Source organism: Phodopus roborovskii, unplaced genomic scaffold (assembly GCF_943737965.1).
Source record: "Phodopus roborovskii unplaced genomic scaffold, PHOROB, whole genome shotgun sequence".
Taxonomy (NCBI): Eukaryota; Metazoa; Chordata; class Mammalia; order Rodentia; family Cricetidae; genus Phodopus; species Phodopus roborovskii.
In genome coordinates, this window is record NW_026125052.1 from 14,378,344 (window position 1) to 14,396,632 (window position 18,289).

The 18,289-nt window shown below is 55.4% G+C and overlaps 1 protein-coding gene across 2 annotated transcripts in view; it reads left to right on the forward strand.

Moving 5' to 3' along the window:
* Nucleotides 1-2,507: 2,507 nt before the first annotated feature.
* Rara (retinoic acid receptor alpha) overlaps nt 2,508-18,289 on the forward strand; it is a 44,141-nt gene continuing 28,359 nt past the window's right edge. Inside the window, exon 1 of one of the 2 annotated variants that reach the window (XM_051176044.1) lies at nt 2,508-2,644. The gene's annotated coding sequence lies outside the window, so the exon portion shown is untranslated. Of the gene's footprint in view, nt 2,645-11,447; nt 11,651-18,289 lie in introns of those variants that run through there. The other variant, XM_051176036.1, reaches the window with a different exon arrangement.

The following is an 18,289-nucleotide window of genomic DNA, read 5'->3' on the forward strand; positions in this document are numbered from 1 at the left end:
CAGCCCTTCGGTTGGATGCCCTAGTAATTGGCTTCTGGCAACCTTTGTTGCTTCAGGGAGGCTTTGGCCTGGAGAATTGCCTCCAGGCTAGAAGAGGTGGTTTGGTCCAGAAGTTACCTTAAGTCCCTAGAGATTGCCCAGAAAACTGTCTCTGGTGAGGCTGGGGAAGAGCCCACCGTTAATGTCCTACTTTCTACCTTTGTGGGGGAAGTTTCCTCCTGATGTCTTCCCCTCCGCAGAGGAAGTGTATGAGCAGAAGTTTGCTCTCTGGTCTCCTCTTAGGCCAACTCCACCAGTCCAGACACTGCCGCTGGAAGCTAATTGGCTGCACGGAGCCTGGGTAAAGGCTGGCAAAAGGAGAGCCGGCTCCCGTGTTGGTGTTTTTTTTTTTTTTTTTTTTTTTTTTTTTTAATTTCTAATTGAGTTCTGAATCAGCCTCATTCGCTTTGATCCCTCCTCTGTTTCCCACACTGCCTGAAAGAGCTACATCAGCACTTTGTAACAAGGGTGCGCCTGCTCCCCACACCCCCCTCCCCGACGCTCTCTGCTGCCGCCATCCACTGCTTGTCTCCTTCGGTTAAGATAATGAAGATGCTGAGAGATAAAATGTGTATTTAATAAGGGTGGGGGCAGGGAGGCGGAAAGGGGCAGCCAGGGCCTTCCCTAGTTTGGGGCCTCGCCAAGACTCTAGCTGAAAGCGAGGCTAGAGTAAGACTTGGCTTCGGGGTGTGGGGGTTTCTGGGCCTGGATCCAGCTGACTTCACTGCCTGCTGTCTGCCCTAAATTCCCCCACCTCCACCCTCTCACCCCCACACTCCCTTCCTCTCTGCTTGCTCCCAGTGGGAAAAGAGGAGTCTCGCTTGACTTTCTTTTCAGCTGGTAACTTGGCCTTTGCTGTGGTACCCCCACCCCAGTGTCAGCTGCAAGGTCAGGCTAGGGCAGCCCCCTGTAGCCTGGGCCTGTAGAAGCTGTGGGTTCACAGTGGGGGGCGAAAAAGCTGGAGTTAATGAAGGCCAGCTGCCCGGCTGGGTTCTGCCTACAGCTAGCTGGAGGCTAGCCTTCAGCCTTCGGTGGTGGTTAGGTGGAGGGGGAGGGTGACCTCCATTCCTGGGTACAAGGATATCCTGTGGCAGCTGGGCCTGTGCTTCCCTGGGAGCCTGGTTTCATCCGCGAGTGGCCGGCTTCCCTCTTGCCCTGTTCCTCCCCTCCCCAAATAACACTCGGTTCTTACTGAGCTTTATAACTGTAGTGGTGGCCCAGCTGAGATCTGAGGATCTCCAAGCCCTTTGGTAAACACTCATTAACTGCCTGGGAAGAATCCCGAGTCCTGTTTAACAGCTGGGAGAGAACTGAGGCACATTAGGGTGACCGGCTTGACCTGAGCTCACCCCGCAGACTCCACCCCGGGGCTTCTATCCTTGCTGTCTAGCTCCTTCCTGCAAGACACTGAGGTTGGAGGCTCTGCTGTTGTCCTCTGCCCTTCTAGGAAGAGACCAGTGTGCTCTCCCTACCCTCACTATCCCCTGGTCTTCCCCTGGCCCTTCACCCCATGATATTTTCCCTGCCTCTGCTGCTACTGGAGATGGTACGCAACCCTCCTTGCAAAATGTTCGCCATCCATTACTCTGTAGACGCCTCAGCCACCTCTTCACGGCCCACCAGGCCTAGGATTTTTCTGTCTGGGTGACCAGAGAAGGAACAGCCTTTGAGAAAGCTGCTTATCCTATACTATACAGCCAGTGACCTTGAAGTTGATCTACTGTGTTAAGAGATGCACTCTGCCCCAGAATAATACCTGGGGAAATGCCCTTTAACGTGTTCATTATGGTAATAAAGACTCAAGGTCCTGTTGAGGGCTGAGCAAGGGCGCTGATTGTCTTCTAGGTTCTGTGTCTTAGGCAACCTCTGCTGATTGCCATCTTTGGTACCGATGTATCCAAAGATCTCTCCTGTCCCACCTGCTCAGACTGTCCTATACATGAATGTACACCACAGGCTCCCCAGTACACCCTAGTAGGCACTGTTGTCCCAATAGCAACCGACAGTGTCCTCTCCAGCTGCCCTTGAGACATCTGGCCCTCTTGCTGAAGACCAAGGTTTTCTCCTGGGATGGTCTCTTAGGCACTTAGGGATGGATAATGGAATGGGATGAGTACACCGATACAGTCTGACAGGGGGACAGAGTGGATGTCTGTCTAAAAGGACAGACATCCCTCACATGCCCATAGCTGAGAGCTAAACAGCCCAATGGGAGCATTAGAGAGTAAGATGTTCAACCCCATCTCCAGGGTTCAAGGCCAAATCCATGGGTTCAGCAGAGGCAGAAAATGTCTGCGGGTCTTGCGATGTGTTGAGATCCAATACTGCTCCTGGCCCCGACTCATGGCTCAGACCCCCATCCTTCTTCCATTGGGTAGTTTTCCTCCATCAGTCCTCAGTGCTGCACCCGCTAACCAAGTGGGGGGCTGGTAATAGAGGGCAGGGAAAGCCTACAACTGGAGAGTGGGCTTTAGGACCCAACGGGAACCGTGCCTCTTGCAGCAGCCTAACCCAGAAGCAGGGGGGAATCCTGAATCGAGCTGTGAGGGCTTCCCCGGTTCTCCTGGGAACCCCATCGCCCCCCTGCCGGCACACACCTGAGCAGGTAGGATCATGCACACCCCCTCCCAATTCTCCCTGGGCTTCCTTTCACGGGAGTCTCCCTGGTCCTGATCCGGCCGCTTCCCTCTTCGGCAGTTCAGGCTTTCCCCATGCCTCCTCCCCCATTGCTCGCAGTAGTCCAGGGAGGTGGGAACCTGGGAACCGTGGGGCGTTGGAAAGCTCCGAGCCCCTGACCCCCGGAGCGCCTCTCTTGCAATTCGCCCCCCTAGGCATTCTCCATTCTCTAGCTAAGAATGGAAAGTGGGGGAAGGTCTGCCCAGGCCCCACGCCCTTGTACCCTCCTTTGCAGTATTTCTTCAGTCCCCCACCCCCACCTCACCTAGACTGGAGAATTGGGAAGTCGTGGTCTCGCAGAAAAAGTGGAGAGGGGCATGAAGGGGACCCTGCTCTCCCCGTGGGATTCCTCCCTTGCTTCTTCGTGGCTTCCCAGCCTAGAGCTCAGGACTTTGCCTCCACTCCCTCTTACTATGTAGGGAGCCCAGGTCTCCTTCCAGGTGCGTGACACACTTGGGTGCCCGAGGGCTTTGTAGAAGGGTGGTGGAGGTTTGCTGACCTTGTTCTCTAGAGAGTCTTTTCGGCTTAACTCTCATTCCTACTGATGCCTGGACACCTAGTGCAGAAGCCCTCCCTCTCCCTCCGGTGCCTGTGTGCAGACCATGTGGTTGTAAGACCCATATATTTTGGATAAAGGCTCCTGTGTGCATCCAAGGGAGGAGATCCCAGTGAGGCCCAAGACAGATCAGGCTCAGTCCAGATGGCTGGGGAAGGGGGTGTGGACCAGATCTGGAGGGCCTATCAGCCATGCCAGCTCCCTGCACGCCTTGGCTTACAGAGCCTCAGGCTCCTGGTGTTACTCTGGAGCTGGGAGGTCCTCAAGCTTCTACCCTCCTGCTGGAGAGAGAGAGAGCTGGATGGTACCTGCTATTTACATTGGCTGGCTTTCCCCTCCAGTGGTGGGCTGACATGCCCTGCTTGCTGAAGATGGGGGGCATCTTATTATGGTTTGGTGGGGCTTATATAAAGGTCAGGTGGTTTGTCTGAATAACTAGTAGCCATGTGTGTATCTTGCTTCTGGGGGTAGCTGAATGGGGGGTCTGTATAGAAGAGGCCCAGAGGCATCATATTTTGGCTCTCAGGATGTTATGACATGCACCTATATGGAAACTAGCTATGTGCTCTGTATTCCTTCATGTTTCTCAAGCTCCCTCTGAATTTGAGACTCTTAACCATACGCATTTATAGTCTTTCTTGTAGCTAAACCTCAGTTTCTTCATTTGTAAAAACTTGTCCTTAGCTGGCTAGGCTTACCTGACAGTGACCCTGCCATTAAAGGCCCCAGGAGATGAAGGATAGCGAAGCCCCATGTAAACTCTAGTTACAACTGCAGAGTTCTAGGATAGAAGGAACCCTCCTTAAATCTGGGTCAGTCTCTCTGCCTTCTGTTTCCTCCCACTGCTGCCCAGGGACCGAGGAGCCTTGTAGGGCTGTTGCCTGAGGATGCAGAACTCCCTGAAAGCGGTGGCTTTCCCTGTCACCAGGGTGCTTGCCAGACAGCACAGATCTTTGTACCAGGCTCTCTTTTTCCTCCGAGGCCACACAGCTAGCTTAGTCCAGGAGTCTCATCTCCACCTTCCTTTCCCCATCCTGTCTGTGTCCTTGTCTGTCTCTTCCCTGCCCAGTGGCCTCCTTGTCCGGCTCACTGGGCAGGAGCCCTAATCGGATTGGACAGCTGAGATATGTGTGATGACTGAAAGCAGCAAGCAGGCGGGGAGGGAAGCCCCTGGCATTGCCCTGGCTCCCGAGAGAGGAGAGAGAGAGAGCGAGAGAAAGAGAGAGAGAGAGAGAGAGAGGGAGGGAGAGAGAGAGAGAGCACCACCTTGGGCTTGCCGGCTCCTGGCATGGTCCCAGAGAAGGGGAGACAGAGGAAGCCCAGGAATGGACAGCTAAGGACTAGGGGCTGGAGGTCAGGGTGGATCCCACACCTAAGGCCATGGTTGATACTTGGCCTTAAAATGCAGGCACCTGGGACTGTAGGTGGGAGCTAGGCTGTCTCCCCCAATGCCATGGCTTCACTCTCTTCTCTCTCCCTTCCTGTTCAGAGTAGTATTCACTGCACCAATCCAGCCCTTCAGGCCAGAACCTTCCTATGGGTCATATGTGGTAGCTGCCAGGACACCGTGTGTGTGTGTGTGTGTGTGTGTGTGTGTGTGTGTGTGTGTGTGTGTGTGTGTTCCTATCAAGCCTGTTTCTTTCCCTCTCCTCAGAGATATTTTTCTCATTCACTCTCTGGGCTGGAGGCCAGAACTCCTGGGTTTCCCACTTGCTTCATAGTCCAGGGCTCCCTTGCTGGCCTCTGGAGAGTCTCTAAACTGGTTTCCCCTGCAGTGTCCTGTGTGGGGAGGGCCTTCCCCTAGAGCTGCGAGGTGCCTGAAATCCCAGATAGGATAGGTAGCAGGCTTCTCCCTCAGGACTGCTGCTTCAGCTTGGGGGCAATGTGTACCCAGCTTGGTGGCCATGGCCTGGTCCTGCCTCCAGGCTTCTTGCTCTATGTAGGGGCATCCAAGATCTTCTGCTGTCTCTTTGGCTATGGTATCAGAGGGGTGCCTATTGAAACCCCTGTATTTGAACCAAGCATACACTGGGGAGCAAAAGACTAGTATAATTGGGCCGGGGGTACTAGCTTCTTTTTCTTCCAGTTGGGCTAGGATAAAGAAAACACGGGAACTTTACCAATGCTAATTCCCTCCGCCCTCAAAAGACCAGTGGGTAGAGCCAGGCCTTCTCCTCTCAGTGCCCACAATGTGCTTGGCATTGATTTGTCAGAGATTGGGAAGGGTTCCCTCTAGATCAATTGTATCCCTTCTTCTCGCACAGGGCTGGGGCAGCTTTGTGATTGTAGGATTGTAGGCACTTATGAGCCGGCCTCCCCACACCCCCAAAGGAGTGTGGGATGACCCAGAGATGGCCAAGTTGGCACTAGCCCCAGGCTGGAGTGCTGGACACGATTCTGAGCTGAGAGTTGGTGGGTGAGGGCAGGGCACAGGCCTCCCTGCCCCCCTCATTTCCTGCTCTTTGGGCAGCTGTGGGCGAGAAAGGCTGTGGGGACTATTTTTAGTTGGTCTGTCCCCTGGCAGGAGGGACGTGCAGGAAAGCACGGGGCAGGCAGAGGGGCTGGCCAAGGTGAGCTTAAAAGGCAGAGGGGTGAGGAAGGGCCCGGGCAGCAGACAGAACAAGGAAGTATGTTGGCAAGGGTAGCAACCTTGCAGAGAGGGGCTTGACCCAGCTCAGACCAGCAGAGGAGCTCTGGGGACCCGTAAAGTTTCTCTGTCCAATTTCCCCCAGATCTAAAAGGAAGTTTTGAGGCCCTGACAAGCCCCTCCTCCTCACAGAGAGGCATGTGTTTTGCCCTAGGACTCTCAAGCAGTCACTAGCTGTACTCCAAGTGGCTCGTCTTCTCTCTACCATGCAGCTCGTGCCTCCTTCCCGTCAGCAGCAAGGAGAACCTCGGGAGGGCTGTTCCCCTCCCTGCTTCTTTCTGCGGGGTCTCCGTAGTAAAGTCCAGCTTGGTTTGTTTATAAGTCCACCATGAGGAAAGAGCCTGTGTGCAGGCTGGAAGGAGGCTGGGGTTGGGGTTTGTTTGGGTGGCCTGTGGCCACTGGTGTGAATGGAGGTGCTGGACAGCTTCCAGCACATTCCCAGGCTGGCAAGCTGTGGGACTTGGATCCACCTTTCAGAAGGGACATCCCGTCCGGCTGTTTAGATTTAAAGACCTAGAGAGGGCCAGGGATTTGTTGCAAGATGAGTTGGGGACAGATGGAGGACAAGGATACAGATCTTCAGACCTTTGAGAACCCAGGACCCATGCCATCACCTCCACCACAGCAGGGGAGCAGAGCAATTAGCAGATGTCCTGTAAGGCAGAGGTCTGTTTGGGGAAGCAATTCGGTAGGGAATAGCTGTCTCTCGGTGTTCTGTCTGCATTCCTCTCACTGAGGAGCTCCATGTTGTATAGGTACAGAGAAAGCCATTCTTTAGATTGTGAGGTGAATGATGCCCCCTAGAGTTGTTCCAGAACCTATCAATGTTGCCAGCCTAGGGAAGTCGTTGCAGATGGGGTCTGAATCTAACACCTACTTTCTAACCTTCCCCCACTCCACTCCCAGCCTCTCCTTTTTTTTTTTTTTTTTTTTTTTTTTTTTTTTTTTTTCTTTTCTTTTTTCGGGCTGGCCACCTCCTCACCGAGCAGCTCTGAGTGGGTCACAAATTATGGTGCCGGAGCCCCTCCCCCTCCACTCAGTTTCCCTGTCTCTGGGGTCCTGATTTATCATGCCCCCCATCAAGCCTGCTGCAGTGTGAGAAATCAATAGTGCAAATGGATTGAGGCTGTTCAGCCTGTCGACTCCCTTTGGACCCCTCCAATTCCACTGGGACCCTGCAAGTTATTCTGTCCCCTTCTGACTTGACAACACAGCCATGTAGGCAGACCTAGTGCTTGTAACCCCAATGCTGAGCACAAGAACTGTCTCCATCCCTCTCACATATACTGGGCTGGTCTTAGCATGACAAATACTCATGAACATTTATTTCCTAGTTTGGGTGGAGTGGGGTGGAGGGGCTCAAAGGGCAGCGGGCTGCCAGCCAGAGGGAGGGAGGGAGGCAGGTGGGTGAGGGAGATGGGGAGGTGGGGGAATGAGCTAGCAAAGGGATTGGGTGACAGCCCACCCCATTGGCTTTGGTAACTCTATCCCTGGCCCCACCCTCATGATTTCCCTCCTGCTCAACAACTTCAGCAGCTGCTGGCAGGGGTGTGTGTGTGTGTGTGTGTGTGTGTGTGTGTGTGTGTGTGTGTGTGTAGGGGGTGGGGAGGGTAAGAGGGGCTGTGGGGGCAGGGGTGCTGCCAGGACATGTTTAAAGGAGACTCCTAGCCTGGGTACAACTTGGGTGGCAGGAGGGGGTGGGGTAAGTCAGAGAGTGGGTGGTGAGTGATGGGCAGGGGGGCAGGCTGCAAGGGAGCTGGCAACCGTGCCCAAGGGTCTCACTAAACTTGTTGGCACTAGAGCAGAGCTGGTATCGTGGGGCTGGGCAGTAGCGAGGAGGTAGGGGCCAGCAGAGCCACAGTTCAGTCCTGGATGCTGAGTGAGGCCTGCCTGCACCAGGGGGCGCATGTAACCAGGGAAGACATAGCTGGCCCCTGTCCCTGATCCTTAGGCCATGCCTGCTGGGCAGCACAGCCCTGGTAGTGACTAAGTCGCTTCTGTCCCAGGGCTGGCAAAGTACCAGACTCAGCTCTTCTCGGTAGGTGAGTCACTGCCCTGGCATCTTCCCCGGATGCAGCTGAGTCACCAGGCCATGCCCGCCTGGTAGGTGGGCATCATGCTAGGACTAGGGTGGTGGTTGTATGTGTACCCCCTAGTGATGTCTCTGGTCTCTTTCATCTCCTTGCCCTACCCATAAACCTGCAGGGCCAGGCAAGCAGACCGCTTCCCCTACTTGCTCTGTTGAGAAGGTAAAGGAAGACCTTGCAGGGTTTAGACTAGAGCAGGATGTGTTTGCTCTGAAGGAAATGGGGAGCTTGGTGGTGGTGGCAGAAACGTGGAACAGCTATGGGTTTGAATCCCTGATCTGCATTGACAGACCGCACAACCTTGGCAAAGCAACTCATTTATTTATTTATTTTATTTTTGTTTGAGACAAATTCTTCTTCTGTAGCCCAGGCTGGCCTGGAAATTACTAGTAGCCCTGGCTTGCCTAGAGCTCATGGCCATCCCCTGTTTCAGTTTCCCAAGGGCTGGAACTAAAAGCATGAACTACCACATCCAGTTGATTGGCAATTTCTTTGAGCCTCAGTTTCCTATTCTGTACTATGGAAACAGGACCCATGTTGGACTGAAAAGAAATGGATCCAAGACAACCTCAGGGGGAGTATATGTTTTGGATAAATAATCTGGGAGGCTGGGGAGGAGGAACCAGTTGAGGCTGGTTCTAGCAATACATTATTGGCCTCACCCACCTCCAGGTGGTCTTGGAGAGACAATCTGTTTCCATGCCCTCTACAAATTCAGCTTGTTGCTTGCATGCATGTGCAAGTGTACTTCCTCTCCCTCTTTAGGCTGAGATGCTGAGGTTATGCACCACCACCACCACCACGCCTAACTTAATGCTATTCCTTGGTCGGTCTGTTTTGAAACAAGATCTCACTCCAGCCATGGCTGGCTCCAATTGGCCTCGAATCCTAGCAGTACTCCTGCTGGAGCGCCCCAAGTGCTAGTGTTACAGATTACAGGTGTGTGCTACCACGCCTGGCTTAATGCTGCTCTTTAGGAGTTCCCACAAGTAGCAATTTCTTTGATGACTAGGAACTGTGACCAGGAGCTGTCACTGGTCAGTTCATTACCAATCTGAGCCCTCTCTGGCCTCCATTAGTCTGAAGAGGGACTCTCCCACCCCCACACAGCCTGTCTCCTTTGTGCAGGGATAGTAGAGGCCCTAAGAATCGTTCCTAAAGAGTTCCAGCTCTTCTCTTCCTAGACTCCTGCTGTATTCTAAGTACTCTGCTCTCCTGAAACAGCATCCCTGGCAGAGGTGGGTGGGAAACGTGTTTTGAAACCAACACAGCTGCTGCCATGGACTCATAATTCCTGGCCCCCTACCTAGGGACTTCTGACTTCTGCAGTAGGAGGAGGGTAGGGTTGGACTTTGGACCTGTGGCACTGAGTGCCCTGTGCATGCAGGAAGCCTCCCAAAGGTGTGCAGGCTGTGTGTCCAATCTTGTATGTGTCTGACCCCTATAGGAAGTGGTTTGTGTGGGTATGGGTTTCCTCCGTCATCCCCACATGGATCTAAGGCTACATCTGTTCACAAGCACAGTCTACTCTCTACTCTCTGCTTCATGCCCTTGTGTATACATATCAGTAGGTGCTTTTTTTTTTTTTTTTTTTGTGCTGGGTGCATATCTGTCTTGGAAGTGTACACATTCACACTATGAGTGTGTGTGTGGGGTTATGCATTTGTGCCAGGGTGTGTGTACAAGAAGAGTGTACCTGAATGCATATGCTGGCAGGTATGCCTGAAGGCAGCCCGTGGTGTGGGAGGCAGTATAACTCTATGCCTGCACTTGAATTTTCCTGTGCATGAACCTTCTCTTTTTGCCTGAAAGGACCTAGGCTGGGAGGAGCCTGTGGGAGCTAGAGGTGGACTGGCCCTAGGACCCCTCTTAGCCTGGTTTCTCACTTGGGTGGAGGCCCTTGAAGATGGTGGGACTTGGGCTGGAGGGCTCAAAGGGGATGCCGACGGCGGCGGCGGCGTGCGTGGAGGGTAAGGGGTTAAGCGGCAGCCTCCACATCTGGGAGCCATTGATGCATTCTTGCCTGCTGAGCGCATGTTTGTGGATAGATCTGTGTGGGACAGAACGGGACGGGACGGGACGCAGCAGGAGGGAGGGGCTGGGCGGGTGGTTAGCACCGGCGGAAATCCAGACAGGAGCAGGAGTCTGCTCTGGCCCAGCGGGCGGGAAGGGCCCCGGGAAGCACAGCTCCGCTTTGCCTAGTTTTCCCTTGCATCGTCCGACCTCTGGGCAGAGCATCCCACCGACCTGACCTGTGCTACTACCTTCCTCGGCCCGCGGAACAGAGCCAGAGAGAGCCAAGCAGACACCACAATCCTAGGCTGGGTTCAGCAAACGATGCAACCGTGGACAAAATCCAATGTGGGCTTCGGATTTCCTGTTCCTAGTCTGCATATCGAGCCACCTGGTCAGACTGAGCATCTCTTCTCTAGGGTGGAGGCCTGGGCGTGTGGCACTTCCCTTCTCAGGTCCTGTGGGGGGCACCGCTACTTCTCTGCCCAGGAACACGTTGAGGGAGGCGCTCCTTAGTGGACCCACCCTCCTTCTGTGGACTGCTATAGCGGTAGGGACTTTAGTCTCCCAAATGGCTGGGAAGGGGCTTGTGACAGTTGGGGACTGGGGTCTGAGGTCAGCAGACCCTGTCCTCCTGGAACGTGTATGAACTGCCTGGCCACTGGAGTGGAGTATTCTAGAATGGAGGGGGGCCTCCTGTCTGACCCAAGAACAATCTTTTAGTATGATGATACGTAAAGCTAGCTGCTCGTAGCGTTGAGTTAGAAAGTTTCCTTTAACCCACTCGAGCTGGAGAGGTGTTGGGGAAAGAAAGTCGTATGGGGAAGACGGTCCACTCTCTCTCTGTACTTCGGTTTTGCCGACGAGAAATACAAAGGTCCAGAGAAGGGAAGTGGCTTGCTCAAGGTCAGATAGCTTTCAGTTTCAGCTGGCCCCGGAGGATTGTGATTAGGAGAGACAAAAACCTGACCGCTGGGGCAGGAGTCAGTGCGTTCTCTTCCATATTATACACCACCTCCTCTCTTCCCAGGTTCAGTAGGTGTGTGTGATGTGTGTGTCCCTGTGAGTGTGGGCGTGTAGTTGGGGGAAGGGAGTGTGTAGGATACCGCACACGGAGGTTCTTTCTCCGCCGAATCTTATTTTTATTCTTTTCTCTGAGCTTCACACACAACCCCCTTCTCGCTCTGAATCTCTTTCTGGCGTTTTGAGGGAGGGATTCTCGGAGATTCCCACGGTCCAGCCGTCGGCTGGAAGCGTCTCCTCTTAAAGGAGTCTTAAACTCGCCCTTCCCTGGGTCTATTAAGGAGAGAGGGACGGGTGTGAGCCTGAGAACCCGCCCCCGGCTAGTGATTGGCCCGTGGCTGGCAAGGGCGGACCTGCGAGAGGGGGAGCCTCCCTCCCACCCCAGCTCCATACCCTCCGCCCCCCCCCAGTCTGGGGCTCCGGGTAAAGTTTCAGCCTCCGCACGTGACTCGCCATGGCCGCTGCCGTCGCCCCGCGCCCCTGAGCCGCGGCCCCCCGGACGGCTCCTCTCCGAGGACCTCACACCCCTGACTCCGGCAGTGTCGAGGCGCCGGCTTGGGGCAGACGCGCTCACAGACACCCAGACGGGTTGCATCCCCTCGCTTCGAGGTAACCTCTCCCATGGGATCCTGGGGAGCCCTGGGCTCTCTCACGCATCGGGCCCGGTGGCCTGCTCTGGATGCGAGCTGCGGGCGGGGACTGGGTGCCGGGCGGTTTCGGCGGGGACCCGGGGTTTCCTGGGCTTCCCAGCCTGCCGCTGGCGTGTCCGGGGTTGGGGAGCCCCGTCTGCGCCGCATCTTCGCGCGCGCAGCCTTGAGGCTTCTGCGGCCGTCTGCCGCTTGTGTCCCCCGGCACTCCAGCCGTGGAGGATCCACCGCTGGGAACTCTCCTTTTCTCTTCAAAACCAAACCAAACAAAAAGATTTCTTGAAACCTGTTTGGGGAGAGATCAGATGCCCAACGGACTAGCCCCCTCCTACTCTTCTCCTGTTACCTGAGCCGCCCTGTGGTTTGGGGAGAATCAGCCAGGGGGCCCACCCCCACCAGAGGGAACTGGCTGGGGGGGCGGGGCCCGCTCAGCTGGTGTCTCGGTTGGAGTGTGGGGGAGCCGTCAGAATTGTGTGCGGGAGACAGTGCAGTTGGGTGAGATGTGCCTGTGTCTTGTGTTACTTGGACATTGTGGAAGCCTTTTGGGGTGAGGGAAGGACAGAATAGACCGGCCGACCTTGCTTTACTGAGGATGTCTGGGATCTAGTGCCACCCACGAGGCTTGGAAGCTGCTGGCCAGATGTGTGTATGTTGAGGGGTGGTTGGCAAATTAGTTTAACTCTGTCCCCTTTTCCTCTCTGGGCACTGCCCTGCTGTCAGACTGTTCGTGTGGGAAAGGGGGACAGATCCCCCAGTGTGCTAGGCTGGGGGTGGGGGCCAACTCATATGGAAATAATTTAAAAAGCAACAACAACTCAGTCTTGAGAAGTTTCTTGGGTTTTTGTTTGTTGTTTTGTTTTGTTCATTGCCCATCCTGTGTTGGATAGGCTGTCCAACATGTTGGCATGGAAGGAAGGGTACCCCCTGCTCCTACCTGGTGCCAGCTTGCCATTTTGCAGTCAGATTGCTAACTTCTGCCTGCGTGCACATGTGTATGCGCTCCAACAGAATTGTTTCCTCTGCCCTTTGCTTTTTATACCAAATCTCGGTTCTGCTAGCATGGGGACTCAGGAGTGCCATCCCCTTTGTCTAGCTGAAGGCTCCCTAAGGCAAACATTTTGGGGGAAGGACTTAGTAAAGACTCCTAAGTTCTGCTAGGAAATTAGGGTTCAGGCCTCCAAACTCCTCCAACTTCTCCGGGACATAGTGTGGAGACAGCTGGGGAAGGCCCCAGGTTAGAGTGTGGGTAGCCTGGAGCCTTGGGGCTTCCCCTGGGAGGGATGGAAATGAGTCTGGGGGAGGGAACAGGAAGAGTTTTGGGCGTTAGATGTGTGGTTCTTCCTAGTGAGGAAGAGGGATTTGGAGTCACAGAGTTTGTGGCTGTGAAAGATGTACACAGAGGAGCTGGCACATCAGTATTGCCTGGGAGTCTGGGCCATGAAGGGAGGTCAATGGGGTCATACTCAAGTAGGCCCTTGGGAGCCTACAATGGTGGATTTGCAGGCACTTGGAGGGTGTGAGCCTGTGGTGTGTGCAGGGGTTTCTCAGATCTAGTGGCAGTCAGTTCTGAGAAGATGCTGGGCTGGGAATTAGCCTTGTCCTGCCATAACCCTAAATAGCTCTTTAGTCTGACCCTAAATGCACCTGCTGCCACCCTGGGATACCTCTCTAGTTCACCTCCTACTCCTAACCATGTGGCAGCCTGGCAGGAAGCTAGCTGTAGGAAGCCTGATCACCCCTGTGCCTCCCCCGATGGGCATAGTCACCCACACATGCCATGACGTTGTTCCTGCCAGCCTGTCTATTGTGGGGGTGAGAACACTGAGTGGCCTTCAGGTCTGTTTGGGGGACACCTGCGGACCCTGACAGGCTGCCCTTCCATTAGCCATCTGGTCTGTGAAGCTGGCTAGGTCACTCTGCCCAGGTTCTGAGGTTTTAGCTGGATGGTCCTCAGAACTGTGTGATACAAGGGGTGGACATACCATGCTATAAACTTGTAATGCCCAGATCCCTGTCCCCTGCGATGCCTGAACAGGGAAGGACCTCTTCTCAGTTGGAGGGGAGATGAGTTGCGCCCTCAGTGGGGTCTTCTGGGGGGCACTGCCTAGGATCTGGGGAGCCCTGCCTAGGATTTAGGATGATCGATGTCTGAGGAAGGTAATCCTATCCCTTGACAAATAAGCACAGTAATCCCCTCCCAGCACCCCACGCCCCTGTCTGGTGGTGGTGGTTTTAGGAGTGTGGGAAGCTGGCAGAGCCTCTGGCGAGATGACCAAGGTTGTCATGACTTACTGAGTCTTGAGAAAGAAGTGTAGCCAGTGATACCCCCAGCTCGCAAGGCTTTGGCTACACATCTTAGCTGCCGCCTGTTCTTTGCTCCTGTGTTTCCCTCTCCGCCCTCCCGCTGCTGTCTGGAGCCCACAGGGTTTCTGTGGGGTGTGGGGGCAGGGCAGGCTCTGGCTCTTCTTGGGTGTCCGGGAGGTGTTCTGGGAATTGGCAGGATTAGTTGAGGGTGTCTGGGTGTCCCTGCAGGGTGGGCGTCATGCGAGGACCTGGCCCAGAGTGTGAGAATGTGTCAGCGCTGGTGTGTGTGTCCCTAGTCAGCTTTGGGTGTGGGTGTCTGTTGCCTCGTCTGGATCTTGTCTGGAGCTTGCCTCCCTCTCTGGTCCTCACACCCCTCCACACACATGCGCCCCCCCCAAAGCCGGGACCGCCTGCCTGCTCTCCTCACTGCAACTGGAACCTCCCTTGCCTGTTCCAGGAATTTGGTAAGGAGGAGGAAGAGGCAGGCAGGCAGACAGGGACCTCCCACGCTCTAGTCTGCCCGCTAGCCTGGCATCACGGGAAAGATGAAATAGGTACTGTGGTAGCTTTTGCCTGGCTACATTGGTCCCTCCATCCCATAGGGGCTGCCTCCTGCAAAGGCCCCTCGTTTGCTCTGAGGACCTCCTTTCCTTTAGCATCTTGCCCTGAAAGCCCCCTGCTGGACCTCCAGGCTCCACGCACAGTCCCAGTAGCTGGTAGGGGATTAAGCTGCTGCCAGCCTGGCCAGCACCTGTTGCCAACTCCTGCCTTGTAACTGGAGCTGGCCAGTGAGGGGCTGCAAAATGACAGGTGGGATTTCTCCAGCCAGCCCCCAGCCTCTTCTAGATAAGCCTTTCCCTTCTGGTTGGAACTGGGAAAGCCCATCCCCCACCTCAGCAAGTGGCAACCTAACCTGAGCCTTGATGCTCCTACCCTGCCTGAAGACCCTTCTACCCCATCATTGGTTGCTGCAAAGTTAGGCAGTCCTTCAAGTTCTTCGAGCTCTCCTGCCCTGACAGGGCAGGGTGTGTGTGTGTGTGTGTGTGTGTGTGTGTGTGTGTGTGTGTGTGTTGGGGGGCAGGTGGGGGTGGTTCTCTTAATGTTTTAATTGCATAAAACTGGGAGCTCAGCTCTAGGCCGGTGGGGAGTCTGGGGCTGGCTGGCCGCCCGGTTTGCGCTAAATATAGCCTGGGACATCTGCAGAGAAGGGGAGGGGAGTGGAGGGAGGTTCCATTCCCCTCACCTCAGCCAAGGTGCCCTCGTCTGGGCGGGCACCTTGGAAGAGGGAGCGGGGATTCCTCAGCACAAAAGGCAGGGGAGTGGTGGTAGGGGCTGGGCAATTTTGAATTTGCCTGCTTGGAGGTCACCGGAAAACCAAAATGAACCTGGAGGCTCAGGCTAGGACCCATGTGGGGTACATGGGGTACTGGTTAGGTCCTCTGGCCCTGGCTCCCTGTTCCCCAAAGTTGCCTAAGGTCAGGCAGCCTCAGTGTGTCACGGTGACCTGCTCGCTGTGTGCTTTGAGTACACACCTATGGGGTGGCCCCTCTCAGCCCCTCCCTCGGAGCATCTGTCCCTGGGGCTCTACTGCAGGTCCCCAGCCCTTCTGTCCCTTGCCCCACAGTGAAACCTTCAGCCCAGGAATCGAGACTTGAGAAGGGGAAGCTGTGGCATGGAGTTCTCTGATCTCCAGTCACGGCAGGAAGTGGAGAGGAGGGGGGGTGAGGGGGGTAACCTTGAGTGGCAGGTGGAGGAGGGCACTTGGAGCCCTGCATGAACTGACCGTGCACATTGTGTACACCCATCTCTCGGCCCCATCTTCTCTCCAGCTCCAGATGGGGGAGTGTTGGGGGACGACGGCCGATTCCCCAAGGGTTGCAAACTCTCCTGTCAGCAACCCCCTTACAGTGAGGGGGGGGAAAACTCTTCCTGTCACGTGCTCATCACTTCCTGTCCCACTGTGGTTCCTGGGATGTTTGTTGTTGGTTGCCATGGTGATGGCAGCCGTAGGCACTACCCCTGGTTTTTGTGGGGAGGGATCTTCCCCTCCCCTCAAGGCCCACAGTTGGGAGGGGGGTGCTTGGGAGGCCTGACTAGGGGGCCCTTTCAAACTGAGCCTGTGTGTGTGTGGTCTCTGACGACTCTGGTCCCTTGGGGCCCTCAGACTGTGTTGGGAAGACTGACTTGTGGCGGTGGCTGTGTGAGACTGATTTAGTGGGGATGTGGCCGCATCCCCTCCGTCTGGGTTCTTTTGCCTCGCCAGACATCACTTCATAGACCCTACCTTCCTCTCTAGCCTTCCTTCCTCCAGGAGACTTTGTGGCCTCTTGGGCTCCAGGGTGGACAGTACAGGACTCTGGGTCACTGGGTCCCTGATGGGTGGGGGACAGCAAGTGACTCTGCAGTCAACTGGCTCCCTGCACACAGCGCCCCCATCTTCGCTCTGCTTCAGCAATCTCCCAGTGGCCAGACTCTTCCACCCGACTGGGGCTTCTCTGCTTGGCTAGGCATGGAGAAGGGAAGAGATTCCCCCTGATTGTGGATGGACTTAGGGGCTCCCTGTAGAGTAGGAAGTTCCTGGGGGGTTCTAGGGTGTGGGCTTGTGGGGCAGGGCCCAGTCTGACTCAGGCTTGGTCTGGGGTCAGAGCCAAAAGGATATCCTGAGCTAGGAGGGGGTGTTCCTGGCTTCCCTGCAGCTTGGGTCCCTGGGGAGGGATAATGGGAGGGGACTGGTAGCATCTAGTTCTATTGGCAGTGTGCCCTAGGATCCAGAATGCAGCAGACTGGGGTTGGGACTGAGCTGAGGCGATGAGTGGTGATTGATGTCGCCCACCTCTGCTTGTTGCTGCCCTGTTTGTGTCTCTGATCCCCGTCCCCCAACATACACACCTTCCCCTAATTATGAGTGACTTGTGTTCCCTGCATGGTGGAGAGGAGGTGGCCGTGGGGGCAGCTGCCAAGGTGAGGGCGGGGAAAGCCCCATGCCAGGCTGGGTATGCACACCGGTGATTTCCAAGCTGGGGGGTCCCCTTTGTGCCTGTTTGGTCCCCCGTAGACAGAGTTGCTGTTGTACGGTCCACACACTCCTGTGGTCTGGCTGTGGCCAAGGCAGGCTCATTTCTTCCTCTTCCTGTTTTCTTCCTTCCCCATGGGCTGGCCTCCTCTTCCTGTAGGCCTGGACTGCCCCCTGCCCTTTCACCTACTCTGTGCTTCCATGGAAGACCCAGTTACAGCCCTGGTTCTGGATGGGCCCCTCAGCTACCCTGGGCGTGGGAAGTCCTGAATGAATTTGTCTCTCAGGAATTCTGACGTATTGTCCCTGGAGGTATAGGGAAGAGTCCCTACTCCTTTCTCCTGGGACCCAGCTTGTCCTTATAATCTCCCCGTGCTTGCTAGTCGTTCACAGGTGACATGTGGCACCTGGGAGTTAGGACAGAATTGTAGATGTGTGAGGACCATTCTTGTGGGGATGGGGCTCCGTGTCTTAATGTGGGCAGTATTGGGATCCAGCAGCGAGACTATTCTTACCTCTCTGACCCTAGCAAGGACATGCCCAGGGCCTGCCTCCACCCTCTGGGGCAGGTTGGCCAGCCAGGCCTAGCTGTAGAGACACATGCTGGCAGTGTATAGGGCTGGTGGGAAAGTATGTGCCTTCTGCCTGGTCCTGCCTTTGGTCGTCTTTCCCTCAGTGAGGCTGAGGGGTGAGGCCCAGTGTGCCTGTGAGGAGCGTGAGAGCTATGATTGGGAGGACCCTTGCAGAAAAGAGGGTGGTACAGCTACTTCCCAACCCGGTCTGCAGATGAAGCTATGGGGGGAGGGGCGAGGTTGTGGCTTTGTGTGTACAAGTATTTTTCCTGGAAAGCTTATAAATAGTTCTAGCCCACTGTTCTGGTTTGAAATTGGTCCTGTCCCGCCCCACCCCTGCCTAGCCAGCTCAGCTAACTCCAGGCAGGGTAGGGGGTTCAGAGGAGGTATGGCTCCCCTGTCTTGCCAGGGCTGGAGGCCCTCCCACCCAAGTTGAGTTTGAGCTGTGTGTCTCATTTGCATATGATTCATTAACTGTCTAGAATGCTTAGGAAACCCCCATCTCCCCTTCTTTTAAGTTCCCCAGTCTTTGCCCCTTCACTCAGCCCCTTCCAAGGGAACTGCTTGGGGCCGGGTTTGTAACTTGGTTGGTAAAGTGCTTGCCTGGCATGCAGGGAGCCCTGGGTTCTGTCCCCAGCGCCAGGCAGACCTGTCGTGGTGGTGCATGGCTGTCGGAACGCACCAGGGTTCCGGGAGTGGAGACTGGAGAATC